The sequence below is a fragment of the Neofelis nebulosa genome, chromosome 9 (genome assembly GCF_028018385.1).
Source record: "Neofelis nebulosa isolate mNeoNeb1 chromosome 9, mNeoNeb1.pri, whole genome shotgun sequence".
Lineage (NCBI taxonomy): Eukaryota > Metazoa > Chordata > Mammalia > Carnivora > Felidae > Neofelis > Neofelis nebulosa.
In genome coordinates, this window is record NC_080790.1 from 114,003,861 (window position 1) to 114,013,808 (window position 9,948).

General features: G+C 44.7%; 1 long non-coding RNA gene across 1 annotated transcript; it reads right to left on the reverse strand.

Annotated features, from left to right (window-relative positions):
• Window positions 1–703: 703 nt before the first annotated feature.
• LOC131485565 (uncharacterized) lies at window positions 704–2,776 on the reverse strand. Its single transcript, XR_009248914.1, has 2 exons — window positions 2,216–2,776; window positions 704–1,442 (listed from the first exon to the last, which is right to left on the reverse strand). It is a non-coding gene; the product is annotated as an uncharacterized LOC131485565 (long non-coding RNA).
• Window positions 2,777–9,948: the final 7,172 nt, after the last annotated feature.

Below are 9,948 nucleotides of genomic sequence, written 5' to 3' on the forward strand. Positions count from 1 at the left end.
ACCGGATGTGCCAGAGATGCAATTTGTGATTACGTTTGCACTGGATTGTGATTTGAACAGGACACTTACGACTAATGAATTCTTTCTTTTGAGGTGGGGAGGAGGGTTGTAAATCGAGACTTCACATCCCACCCTTGTAGCTCAGAGAATCTAGTTGTGGCTGAGGCTGATGTGGGGAGCTGCAGACAGCTGGACCTCCTAACACGCATCAGGCCTTGCAAGAGACGGAAGGTGAATGCAGAGGACTCTGAAATGCCACCCAAGAGCCTTTTAAAATAAATAGAAGTTTTTAAAATGCTACTTAAGGAGTCACTGCAGAAGCATGAAAAAAAAGAAGACCCAGTTGGGCGGGTGGGTGGGGGGCAAGGGTTTACAGAGTAACAACTTCTGTGTTGTTGTAAATTACCTCATCTGTATACCTTGTACTGGGACACTTTATTTCTCAGCGGCTGCCTGTGTCTGCAGTGATAGATGGCAGGAAACGCAATGCCAGTATAAGACAGTTGTGTTGGCAATTACTCTGAAAGGTTTTTTAAGTAATTTTTAACTTTGTTTGAAGTGCCCCCCTCTTTTTTTTTTTTTTTTTTTTTTTTTTTTTTTTTTTTTTTTTAAGTTTGAAGTCAGAAGCTCCCCCTCGTCCCCTTGATTTATTGGTTGTAATTGTATTGTAATTGGTATAACTAAAACATAACTGTGCTGGGAAGAAGTTGTGCCATGAAGGTCTTTAATTTTTTTTTTAAATAAAAACATTTAAACATGAAATGTCCCTGCAGCCTGAGCAATATGCTTCTCAAAAACCGACACCGTCTGTGTTAGATGGCTTAGGTCTCGTGTGTTTTGAATTGAATACTGGGTTGATGGAGATGTGAAATGGGATGGATTAAGATTGGTTGAGGAGCACTGAAGTCTGGACGTTTTTGACATCAAGATTCAGTAAAGAGGGCGTGATGTTGTTGCTAAACAGGACTGGTTTCATTCTTGCCCTTGTCACATACTTGGCCACTTGGCAAGTTACTTAACTTCTGAATCTGTTTCATCATCTATGAAATGGGGCCACTGCTGCCTTGGGATTGAATGAGAGTAAATGTCAAGTATCTGGCACCTGTTACGCCCTTAATAAACCTAGTTTCCCTGGCCCCCTGGTATGGAGGATTGGTCCTTGGTCCTGACTTTGCAAGTGATTCACAGTACTATCCATCCTTGGGACCTCCCGGGACCTCTGTGTGTTCAGTCAGGGTGAGGTTGGGTGAGTTGTCTTCAGAGTTCCTTTTCAGCTCTAACACTGATTTTAGAAGCTTTGAGTGATGTTTTAAATAAAAAGGTCCATGGAGACAGCTTGTTCATTAGCAGAAAAGATCGGTGTTGAGTGAATGGCAGTAAGCCCTGTGGAAGGTCGGCCTTGGAGATACCTTAGCCCTGGAGGCAACTTGCAGTCTTGGGGCCTGGAATGAAGATGTTCTGGTGAGCTTTCAGGAACATACTTGGCAGCTTAAGCAGAAACTACTCAAAGGGCTGGTAAAAGAGGTGAAATTTAGTTGACTTGCTTACCACTGCCAAATGAGTAAATTCTGTAAGATTATATATTTGAATTGCCATTCGATCTTTCTTGTTTAACCACAACTTTAAAAAATTGAAATCAGAGGAAGTGCTGTTATCCCAAACTTCTAGTTTCCTTTCAGTGTTCACTGCATACTATTTTATGACATCCACATGTCATTAATATTGGGCGTTGAAACGTGTGGTTTAGGTGAAAGGAACTATTGTGTAATACCTTGTATCTGAAATGTCTAACTTTCATGAACTTTATTTTATTTCCCTGAACTTCATTTCATGAATTTATTTCCATTTCATACAGGAGACAGGAAGACTAAATTGCTGGAGTGGGCCCGTTAGAGACAGAGCAATCTAGTTTTTAAAATTGTCTTCAGAGTATGGCTAATTACCATAGTCCTAAAATAGTTGAGAAAACTGGAGATTGGTTGACAGACTGGGGGATTTTCATTTCCTCTCAGTCTTTAAATTTCATCTTGCCTCACCTGTTGTCAAGTGTGGTTATAATTAGAACTGACCGTTAGACATCTCTTGGAAAAATCTGGCTGTTGACCACTGCCTGCAGATTCCCACCAGCAGATTCTCTCCCAAGATTAGGGTTGGGTTGGGTGATTGTGCAGTCACCAGTCCTTGCCTACCCCCCCTGCTGGTAATCCCCTCCTACCTTGTGCCTAAGCGATAGGGACTGTGGCTGATGGTCCCTGGTGACATGCTTGTTAGAGAGACTGTCTCCCTGGGGCCTTTTCCTGCTTAAGGAAAAAGTTAGTAACCAGAAGACTTTGAAGTAAAGAAGTCCCCGGTTCCCTCCTCAAAAAACACGTGTCTAAAAACCTTGATCTGAGCAGATGTTCCACCCTATCTCAAGTGCCCTCAGCCTGCTTCCCCCACTGCCATAACTATCCCTTTGCCCTTCTGCCTGGTTACACCTGAACGTTGATTGTATTGTTGTCTCTCTCGGCCTACACGTAAACTCCCGCTGACCTTGTAGGTCTTACTAATCTGTGCATCCTCATAAAAACTTTTCAGAAAGTATGCCAATATCCCTGAGGATTGAAGAGGATTGAATAGAGTAGCACAAGGAAAATGCTTAGCACCATACCAGGCTCATAATAGATGCTCAGTAAATGGTAATTCCATCCTCGGCTCCCACTTCCACCTTCCCACACACACACACGCACACATTCCACCACACGTGTGTGCACATGCACACACAGTAAGTAATGAAAGTACTGTTGCATGAAGGGCATCTCAGATCAGAAGAATCTCGCTCTTAAGTTTGCAGCTGTAATTATAAGCCACAGGCCAGACTGAACTAACGTGACAAGAAAATGTTTATTTAATGAGGCCTTGGTGAAATCATAAGTGGCTGAAGACTCAGCAGTGATCCTTACCAATTTAGTAGACTTGGATGCTAAGAGAGTCCTGCTTTCCACCATTGTATATAGTAATAGGAAATTCAGGCTGTTCTCTGTGTAAAATAGACGTATAGAGGGTGTCACAAGATAGTCTCGTTCTGGAATCAATCTTCACGTATTCAAGTACTTTCTAGATTTTATACCTTACTATGATGCTGTGCTAAATGTCAGAGAAATAACCTAGTAGAACTTAAGTGTCCTGGTTCTAAACAGAGTTCTGTCTGGGTGTATGGTTTGGGGTCAGTTAGTTAATCTCTCTGCATCTTCACAAGTGATTTAAATTACCATATAACACTTTGGACCTGTGCCAGTTACAAAGAAGCTATAACACACCCGTGAGCCTACCGTTCAGGTTAGGTCTGCATTACCAATACAGATGAAGCCCCCTTTGCCCTTTATTTCCTGATCATATCCTCCTCTCTTCCCCTCTGCCCCAGAAGTCCTAACGTTTTCTGCATCTGTAAAATTGAGGTCTAAATACCTGCTTCATAGGGTGGTGGTTCAGACTCAACAGTCAGTGCTTGGAAAGTGCCTGGCACATGCTGCAGGCGGACTCAGTGCTCCTTTCCACTCTGAATTGTACAGTTGTGCAGATTCATATGCAGAAAGACAAGGTCACACGTATAGGGAGGCCACAGATTTGTGCATTCATCCCTGCAGTTTCACAGTAGATGATTGTAAAGTGTCTTCTTTAAGAAAGAAAAAAAAAAAAAAATCCAGGGCGCCTGGGTGGCTCAGTCGCTTAAGTGTCAGACTTCAGCTCAGGTCATGATCTCATGGCTTGTGGGTTCGGGCCCCACGTTGGGCTCTGTGCTGACAGCTCAGAGCCTGGAGCCTGCTTCGGATTCTGTGTCTCGCTCGCTCTCTACCCCTCCCCTGTTCATGCTCGCTCTCTCTCTCTCTCTCAAAATAAAATAAACATTAAAAAAAAAAAATCTATGCATTAAATGTGACAGATTTTTAACAATGTAAGTCGTTTCTAATTAGCATGTAGGCCAGCATTACCTTGTCTGCGCCCACCCCATCTCACTCATTTCCCTCTAAGACTATCATTCTGTCTCTTTGAATTTTTAATTAATCTTCTGAAAGCTAAGTAATCTTGCAGTATAGCAAATTTCAGTGTGGATTTGGCTCCCTGTGGCCATGATAATCACCAGGGATTCTTCGTGGTCTCGCTATAATGTCTCCAGATGGGAGTTTATAAAATGGCCAATCCATTTCTTGGAGAAGTTCCTGAGGGGATTGGGTATTTCTGAGTCAACTTCATTCTTGCATCACCCGCTTTGACGGAGTTTTCTTGCCTTCTCTAATGAGAAAAAGGAAAAGCAGCAGCAGCTGGTAAATGATTTCCTGGTCTCACCCTGTGAGTCAGTCTCAGCTACAGATTTGTAGACGTCCCCAGAAAGGGAGGACCTTGCTTCTTTCTGTATGAACGGTTCTGGGAACCCCACGGTGAATTTCCTACGAAGAAGCTTACATACCCACAGCTCTCCACACTGATAAATACTTTCTTCCGTTCCCTGCTCACCCACTCAGCTCCGTCCCCCTCAGCCCAGTGTCCTTTATACATTCACCTGATTGGTCTTTCCAGACGTCATGTGTTTATATGAGAGGCCCTTCAGCAAACATTAGTTGGTGTTCATGAACCTGGCCCTGTGCTAAACAGTGGAGATTGAAAGAGATGAGACATAAGCCCAAGGGGAAATGTGTTCTTGTCAAACAGAAAAGTGGGAAACAAAACTGTGCAAATGGGGCAACTGTACTCAAAAGAAAATGTTTCCAGGAAAAATCACATTGCCAATCAACATAGTAGACCCAGCTAACTCAGATAACCACCTGCCTCTTGTTCTAAATACATGAAGATGCTGACTAAAATAACACTTTACTTTCAAGTACATAGCCAATTTCAAAGAAAGAAATGGAAATTCCCAGGTGGCAGAAGGGAAGACCATTCATTCTGAAGGTAAGTGGATATTGGAAGTCACAGTGACCCCCAAGACCCCAGGCATGGAGACAGATGGGCCACAGAGGCTAGGGGGTAGGGTTTGAATGCCCCAAGGGAGATAGGAGACAGCCTCAGGGCCTTTCAAGGTAGAAACTGAAACAGACTGCCCCTAAGGAAAAGATTGGAAGAAAATAAAATACCAGCTGTAGTCGCCTCTGGGAGGTGAGGTTAAGATAAATGTCACAAAAACTCAATCTGCAGAAAGGAATCCTGAGCACTTGGGGCAGAGAGAACAGTCAAGGAAGCCTTCCCAGAGGTAGGGCTGCTGGAGCTGGTTAGGAAAGAGGCTCAGCCTGAGCAAGTTTGAGCTACCACGGCCTGCACCTGGGATCAGACCCCATGTCTCCCAGCCCAGTTCTTCCTGGACTGCCTTTCCATAGCTGCACTGCCAAGAATTTCTGTCCAGGTTTCTAGCCAGTCATTATAAACTTTCTCTTTCTCTCTTTTGCTCTCTGTTCCTGTCACCAAAAACACTAACTCTTCACACAGATCTCTAGGTCAACTATAACTATAGTTCAGCTGATCTAAACTGGATTCAGCCAAACAGCTCTGCTTCAGGTTAAGGCTGGGCTGGGCTCCTGTGTTTTTGGACTCTGGTTTGCTCCATGTGGTGCCTTTTGGGACCCATGCCGAAGCTACCCAGGGTATGCTCTTCTCACGGTGGGTTGTTGGAGCACAAGAGGCCAAATGTATTCATACAAGCAAAGAAATACTTGAAGAAATAAAGGTTGGGAATTTTCCAGTATTAAGGACAGACAGCAAGCCACAGATCCAAGAAGTTCAGAGAACACCAAACAAATCTATACACACACTAAGCATATCAAAAATGCTAAAACAAAGAATCTTAGAGGCCAGCCCAGAGGGAAAATAACATATGATATACCGGGGAAGCCAAAAATTACCAAATGATGCAAGACAGAAGACAATGGAGTGACCAGTGCTGAAAGAAGAAAACCTATCAGCCTAGAGTCCCACACCCGGTGAAAATATCCTTGAAAATAAAGGACAAATAAAGCCTTTTCTAACTAAAAAAGAACTGGAGGAATACATTGCCAGAAGATCTGTTTCTACAAGAAATATTGAAGTTCTTCAGGCAGAAGGAATATGAAACCAGACAGAAATGTGAGCGAGCCTACCGTGAAATAAAGAGTGCCGGAAATGGAAGAAATGAAAGCAAAATTTCAAAGTTTTGAATTGCCTTAAGTCTAAAGAGGTCAGCAAGCCTATAAAGGAGCAGGTAAATATTTTAGGTTTTGCGTGTCCTCTTGTAAGCACTCTAACGCTGTGGCATGAAATGAGTCTTAGACAATAGGTAGATGTGCATGGCTGTGTTTCAATAAAACTGTGGACTCTGAGATTTGAGTTTCACGTAATGTTTATGTGCTACAAGTTAATTCTTTTGACTTTCTCCCCCAAATCATTTAAAATTGTTTTAAAGCCATTCTTGACTCATGGGCCACCCTTTAGAATGTGTATTTATAGCGAATGTAAAAATAAAAAATATGTATACATGAATGGTGGTATATCTGTACAATGAAATACTGAGCAATAAAAGGAATAACCTTCTCCAATAACATGGATTGGTTTTGAAATAACTCTGAGTGAAAGCCAGACAAAAGTATGCACTGTTTGAGTTCATCCACGTAAGATTCTAGAAAATGCAAACTAATCTCTAGTGACAGAATGTAGTTAAGTAGTTCTCTGCAAGTGCAGGGTGGGGGCCGGGGGTGGGAGAAGGGGAAGAGAAGGAAGGGATTTAAAGTAGTAGAAAACAGGAGCACCTGGGTGGCTCAGTCAGTGGAGCGTCCGACTTCGGCTCCGGTCATGATCTCGCGGTTCGTGAGTTTGAGCCCCGCGTCGGGCTCTGTGCTAACAGCTGGGAGCCTGAAGCCTGCTTCAGATTCTGTGTCTCCCTCTCTCTCTGCCCCTCCCCTCCTTGCACTCCGTCTTTGTCTTTCGAAAATGAATAAACATAGTTTTATTTATTTTTTTAAGGAATAGGGGCGCCTGGTGGCTCAGTCGGTTAGGCGGCCGACTTCAGCTCAGGTCATGATCTCATGGCCCCACGTGGGGTTTGGGCCCCACGTCGGGCTCTGTGCTGACAGGTCAGAGCCTGGAGCCCGCTTCGGAGGATTCTGTGTCTCCCTCTCTCTCTCTCTCTCTGCCCCTCCCCGACTCGTGCTCAGTCGCACGCTCTCTCTCTCTCTCAAAAATAAACATTAAAAAGTGTTTTTTTTAGTAATAAAGAATAAAGTATATGACCACAGCATGAAGAACAGAAGGGAAGAAATGGGAATCCACTTTTTTAAGGCCTTATACTGTACACGAAGCAGGATATCCTTTGAAGGCAAACTGGTTAAAGACGTGTGTTGTAAATCCGAGGTCAATCACTAAAATTAGTCTCTCCATCTCTTTCCCACTCTCAGCCCCAGAGTTTGGTACAGGGTTCCACCCTGGCTTAGTGGTGGAGCAGGAGACTCAGGCCTAACCAATCAGCATGTAGAGGCCACAGTGACTGGTCCAGGCCCAGGCAGATGGCAGCACCAATGGGACATGTTCTGGCTGTTCTCGGGGAATTCTGGGACAAAGACAAATCCACTGTTATTTCACAGAGTCAGACGTAGAAGTACGTGAGACCCTGCCAGAGGCACTGCCAGAGCCCTGTTGTGACCCAAGACCCGTAGGTGAGTGCAGTCAACAGGAAGGGGCGAGCAGCTGAGAGATGGAGAGAGGACACAGAAGGGCAAGAACCTTTCAGTTCTGTGAGCCAATAAGGCTTTTGGCCTGAGTTTGTTTGGGCTGCGATTTTCAGTCACTTGCTGTGTAACAAAGTACCACAAATGTATTATCTTTCCCACGGCTCTGGCATCCGAGTGTGGGTTAGCTGGGTCCTTTGCCCTGGGTCTCACCAGTCTAAAATCAAGCTGCCCACCAAGTCTCTGATCTCAAATGAGGCTCAGGGTCCTCTTCAAGCTTACTGTTGGCCAAATTCAGTTCCTTGTGGTGTAGAACCGAGCCCCTCCCTACCTAGAGGCTGCTCGCCTCCCTGCCATGTGTCCCTCTCCGCAGCATGGAAGTTTACGTCTTCAAGGTGAACAAGAGAATGTCTCTGCTGCTTTGACTTTCTCCTGCAGGAAGGCCTGCACCTTCTTTTGAAGGACTTCTGTGATGAAGTCCACCCAGGCCAATTTCCCTTTTGACTACTTCAGAGTCAACTGATTTGGAACCTTCATTATGGCTGCATAATCCCTTTACCTTTGCCGTGTAACATTATGTATTCATGAGAGAAAAACCCATCATATCCACAAGTCCTGCCCACACTCAAAGGGAAGGAATTATTCAGCCACGTACACCATGGAGTGGGAATCTTGGGGACCACTTTAGAATTCTGCATACCACAGACACCTGATGCCCTTGTGCCTTACACTCAGTCATGAATCAGTTTCTGGGATTTTCCATGTTCTACTAGACTTCAAGGTTGTTTCCTGTCTGACCTCTTTTCACTTGGCTTTACAATTACCTGGTTACTTGTCTCTCTTCCCCATCAGAAGCTAAAAAACCGAATGAATATTCATCATTCTACATCCCAGCTCACAACCTGGCTCCATAAACATTTGTTGTATGGATAAGTGGAGGTGATTCTTACACTGGGGATGAGGATTAATCTAGATGGCTTTAAGGACCACATTGATTGTGAAAATTCTTTAATCCCACCCTGCTGACTGCATCCAGTCCAAACTCAAGTATGGTTTAAGAGGTCCTACTCGGGGCGTCTGGGTGGCTTGGTCGGTTAAGCGTCCGACTTCGGCTCAGGTCATGATCTCATGGTCTGTGAGTTCGAGCCCCGCGTCAGGCTCTGTGCTGACAGCTCAGAGCCTGGAGCCTGTTTCAGATTCTGTGTCTCCCTCTCTCTGCCCCTCCCCTGTTCATGCTCTGTCTCTCTCTGTCTCAAAAATAAATAAATGTTAAAAAAAAAAATTTTTTTTTAAAAAAAGAAAAAAAGAGGTCCTACTGACTTTCCCCATGCACACTTCTCTGCCCTCACCACTGTCAAAGTCCACTTCCCTATCATACTATGCTGTAAGAAAGAACATTAAACCACTTCATTTCTAGGCTATGGTTTGCTTAGTTGTTTCCTTAGCCTAGAATGCTCTTCCCTACATCAACTGACTTAATCCTGCTGTTCATCATCTAAATAAACAGAAATCACCACCCCAGGAAATTTTTCTTCATCACCCTCTCCTGCCTCTGTGTGTGGCTGATGCCCCTCCTTGGGCTTCTATAACCCTCTAAGCTTCTTTCCCCCTTTCCTAGAACTTGTTATCTCTTGTAAGTTGAGTCCACCTCCCCTACCAACTTGAGCTGTCCCGGAGAGCAGAGAACAAAGCTTCGTTATTTGGGGTCCCAACACTGGCCTGGTCTGGGTAAGGACCACGAATAGTTGTTGGACAAAGAAATGCGTTCCATCTCTATTTTGTGATTTAGGATCTTTCAAGATATTCATACTTCCCGGTGTCCTGGGCCCCGTGGCAGGCCAGCCTAGCAGGCCCTGGCTTACCTGCAGGTTCCAAGCCCAGGCCACAGGGCAATGGGCATTGGCCATCACAATGTTCAAACGACACGCTGTTTTCTATCGGCCCGGGAAGGCTTTTTAAAAATTCTCATTCACCACCTAGTGCTCCTTTCAAAAAGAGTAGGCATGGGGAATTATGAGGCTGGCATTCCTGGTCCTGCTCTCACTTAGAGCTTCACGGTGATGAACTGTAGTTAGACAACGTGCTGCCCAGAGATGAGGAACCAGCCTGAGACAAGAACTGGTTACCTCCTCTGGGACACCTTGTTCCAGTTGCTGAGCATTTGACAGTAGCTTTTCCCTTCCCCTTTTCCCTGAGAGCCAGCCACTCCCCTGTTTTACAGAGCATCAAAGTTGGCCCAAGCCTTGCTAGGACCACACACTTTAGCCCTAGAGCTGTGACG